Source organism: Prionailurus viverrinus, chromosome D2, assembly GCF_022837055.1.
Source record: "Prionailurus viverrinus isolate Anna chromosome D2, UM_Priviv_1.0, whole genome shotgun sequence".
Lineage (NCBI taxonomy): Eukaryota > Metazoa > Chordata > Mammalia > Carnivora > Felidae > Prionailurus > Prionailurus viverrinus.
Genome location: NC_062571.1, coordinates 26,577,732 through 26,581,715, shown reverse-complemented (window position 1 = coordinate 26,581,715; position 3,984 = coordinate 26,577,732). Strand labels below are relative to the sequence as shown.

The 3,984-nt window shown below is 41.4% G+C and overlaps 1 pseudogene; it reads left to right on the top strand.

Annotated features, from left to right (window-relative positions):
• Nucleotides 1–1,056: 1,056 nt before the first annotated feature.
• LOC125148228 (importin subunit alpha-1-like) lies at nucleotides 1,057–3,492 on the top strand (annotated as a pseudogene).
• Nucleotides 3,493–3,984: the final 492 nt, after the last annotated feature.

Below are 3,984 nucleotides of genomic sequence, written 5' to 3'. Positions count from 1 at the left end.
TAAATTCAATGAGATTAATATAGTAACCACACAAAGCCTGATGCCTTCCCCCACCTTGTATATATTCAATAAATATTTGTAGCTACTCAATAAATAATTTCACTATTAAATAATTAGTATACTTCAAGGCTTACATCTATAAGTTCTCTCAAATCAACCTAAACTACAGGAATCTCCCTCCCTCATTTTCAGTGACATTTTAATATTTTTTTAAAAGATCACCACTGTCCTATAGATTTCTGAGGGTAATCTAATCCAGTTTGTTGTAAAGAAACCTACTTCTCTATATTGACAGACATAAAAAGTAAGAATGGATCAGTTTTGGAAACTGGTTAAACAAAGTTGAACAAGTGTTTTGATAGGCACTTCTTGGTTATTTGAATATACAGATATCAATTATAAATCTCTAAAACGGGAATAAAGTATGTATTGTTTTCCCAACCTATCTGACCTTCACCTAGTATTTCACAAAGCACATTGAGGTTGAATGTACTGCAGTTTGTAAGATGTCCACAGACACATATCTCACTTCATTAAAAATAAAAGTATATGGGGTGCCTGGGAGGCCCAGTGGTTTAAGTGTCAGACATTTGGTTTTGGCTCAGGTCATGATTTCACGGTTGGTGTGATCAAGCCTTGCACTGGGCTCTGCTCTGACAGCCTGGAGCCTGCTTGGGATTCTCTCTCTCTCCCTCTCTCTCTGCCCCTCCCCTGCTTGCACTCTCTCTCCCTCTTAAAATAAAATTTTAAAAAACATTTAAAAATAAATAATATATGTTATATAGATAGCCTGATTGTATATCTATCTATATCTATATCTATATCTATATCTATATCTATATGTAAGTATACACGTATATATCCTGATTATATATCAGTAATGAGTATTACTATATTCCCTAAATTTTGTTAAGAAACCTTGATCAACACGGTCTTTGAGTGAGCTGGGGTGGATGTTTTGAGGGCAGCTGGCCTGCAGCCTGCCCATCCCACCCCATTTCCCGTGGAAGCCTGAGCCCACCATGCCATACAGCTTTCTCCCTTTGTCTCATAACCATGTCCACCAGTGAGAATGCTAATTCACTAGCCGCCAGCCTTAACAGATTCAAGAACAAGGGGAAAGACAGTCCAGATATGAGGCAGTGTGGAGGAGAAGTTAACGTGGGGCTGAGGCAAGGCAAGAAGGATGACGAGATACTGTAAAGGAGAGATGTAAGCTCGTTTCCTGATGACGCTACTTCACTGCAGGAAAACCACAACAACCAGGGCACTGTAAATTGGTCTGTTGATGACACTGATGACATTGTCAAAAGCATAAATAGCAACCATTTGGAAATCTAGTCCTAGGCTACTCAAGCTGGAACCTGCTTTCTAGGGAAAAATAGCCCCCACAGACAACATAATCCGAGCTGGTTTGATTCCAAAATTTGTGTCTTTTTTGCCCAGAAGTGACTGTAGGCCCATTCAGTTTGAATCTGCCTGGGCCCTCACTAACATTGCTTCCAGGACATCAGAAAAGACCAAGGCTGTGGTATATGGAGGTGCTATCCCATCATTCATTTCTCTGTGGGCAACTCCTCAGGCCCACATCAGTGAACAAGCTGTTTGGGCTCCAGGAAACCTCACAGGTGATGGTTCTGTTTTCTAAGACTTGGTTACCAAGGATGGCTGTTGGCTTTCCCTGCAGCTCCTAATATGTTATCTTCAGCATGTGGTTACTTACTTAGCTCTTTGGACACTTCCAAACATTTGTCACAACAAAAATCCTGCACCCCTGTTAGATGGTATTGAGCAGATTCTCCCTATCTTAGTTTGTCTTTTGCGACATGATGACCCAGAAGTAGTTATTAGCAGATAACCTGCTGGGCCATTTCCTACCTTACTGGTGATCCAAATGAATGGATTGAAATGGTTGTGCAAACAGGAGTTGTGCCACAACTGTGAAGTTTCTAGAAGCTACTGCATGGCCCACTGTGACTCCTGCACTAAGAACCACAGGAAATATCGTCACAGGGACACATGAACAGACTCAGGATGTAATAGATGCAGGAGCACTTGTTGTCTTTCCAAGTTTATTAATGAGTCCCAAAACTAATATTCAGAAGGAAGTTATGTGGACAATATCAAACATCACAGGTGGTTGTCAGGACCAGATAGAGCAGGTTGTGAATCATGGATTAGCCCCATTCTTCATTGGTGTTCTCTCTAAGGCAGATTTTAAGACACAAAAGGACCTGCATGGGCTTTGACTAACTATACAAGTGGCAGAAGCATTGAACAGATTGTAAACCTCATTCATGGTGACATAACATAACCTTTGATGAACCTTTTAACTGTAACAAATACCAAAAGTATTCTGTTTTTCTGGATGCAATTTCAAACATACTTCAGTGCCACAGACTCTGGGTCTAAAGTTCTCTCTTGTCTAGCAAAAGAGCAGGATGCAGGATCGAAAGCAAAAGATGGCTAATGTCCAGGAAAAGACAAGAGCCCCAAATTAGTGTCCTTACCCCATTTTTATCAGGATCAGAAGGCTTATAAACATGGTGATGGAGATGCACAAAGGGACAATGAGTCTGTGAACATTAACTTGTGAATGTGAGGGAAAGGGGGTCTTGAGGATATTTGTGGTAGGGGTGGATCAATATAACACAAAATCCGGGCACTGGACAGTTGGGAGGAAGGTTTTTTACAGTGGACATGAGGCCGCACCTCTGTTTATCTTAGCCTAGGGGATGAGACAGGTAGTGGGAATAACCTCAGGGTTAATAAGGCACCTTTTCTTTTGTTAACCATCTCTTCCCTGGGCTGCTTTGCCTGCAGTACAGCGGTCCATAGTCCAATTTACCAGTTTCCCTAACCTGGCCCTATTCTCTTGTGAAAGCAGGTTTTCGGCTATAGTACTAAATTGGGGGTGCTTCCACCTTGAATATCTAATCTTGTTTATTTCATATACCTATGTATTGGTCACCTTTCCACCTGTTCCTATTTTAGGACTTTGCTTCTCCCTCTCTATTCTGGGGGCTCTGCATCTCCTCTCTATGTTGGGGTGCCTTTGCACCTCCCTATTCCTGGCACCTTTGCACTTCCTTATTCTCAGGGTGCCTTTGCACCCTCCTATTCTTGGGGTGACAATCTGGTTTACCCAAACTCGGGTGTGAGCATTTTATGACTTTGTATTTCTTTATGCCTTGTTAACCCATTGGTGTAAGCCTGGGGGATTCCTAAGCTGATCCCCCACACTTCAGGTTTCTGGGAAACTAGGTGAAACTGAGAAACTTAGCATAATGATTGAAAAAATGTGGAGGTTTGGACAAAAGTGAAGCTGTACAAAATTATGAAAATGAATATGTGTACCAAGTTTCATGAAACTTGATTGACAAATAGTTCTCTGTAGAGGAAGAGGAAAGTCAGAATGTTGTGCCAGACACTACTTCTGAAGGCTATATGTTCCAAGTTCAAGATGGCACTCCTGGGACCTGCAACTTTTAGATTGTACTACTGAGGCATAGAATTGTTTGTTGTGTACTATGGTATGTTTGTCTTACTGTTTCTCTACTAAGAACTCTTTTTAAATACGTTTTGTTATTGCAGCACTTTCTACAAAGAAACTATACTTGAACAGTTCCAAACTGTACATACTGTATGAAGCTGCTCTTCTCAATAGGTATCTTATTTCTATATGGAATCTCATATCTTGCAGTGTCCTGTAAATAGAGATTTAATTCCATCCTTTTCTTTACCAAATGAATGAGAAGGAGAAAGAGGAGGAGAAGGATGAGGGGAGGGGAGGAAGAAGAAGAAAAAGGAGAGGAGGAAGAGGAGGAGAAGGAGAGGAAGAGAAAGAGGAAGGAGGAGGAGGAGAAGGAGAGGAAGAGGAAGGAGGAGGAAGAGGAGGAGAAGCAGAGAGAAGAAGAAGAAGAAGAAGAAGAAGAAGAAGAAAAGAGGAAGAGGAAGCAGAAGGAGGAGGAAGAGGAGGAGGAG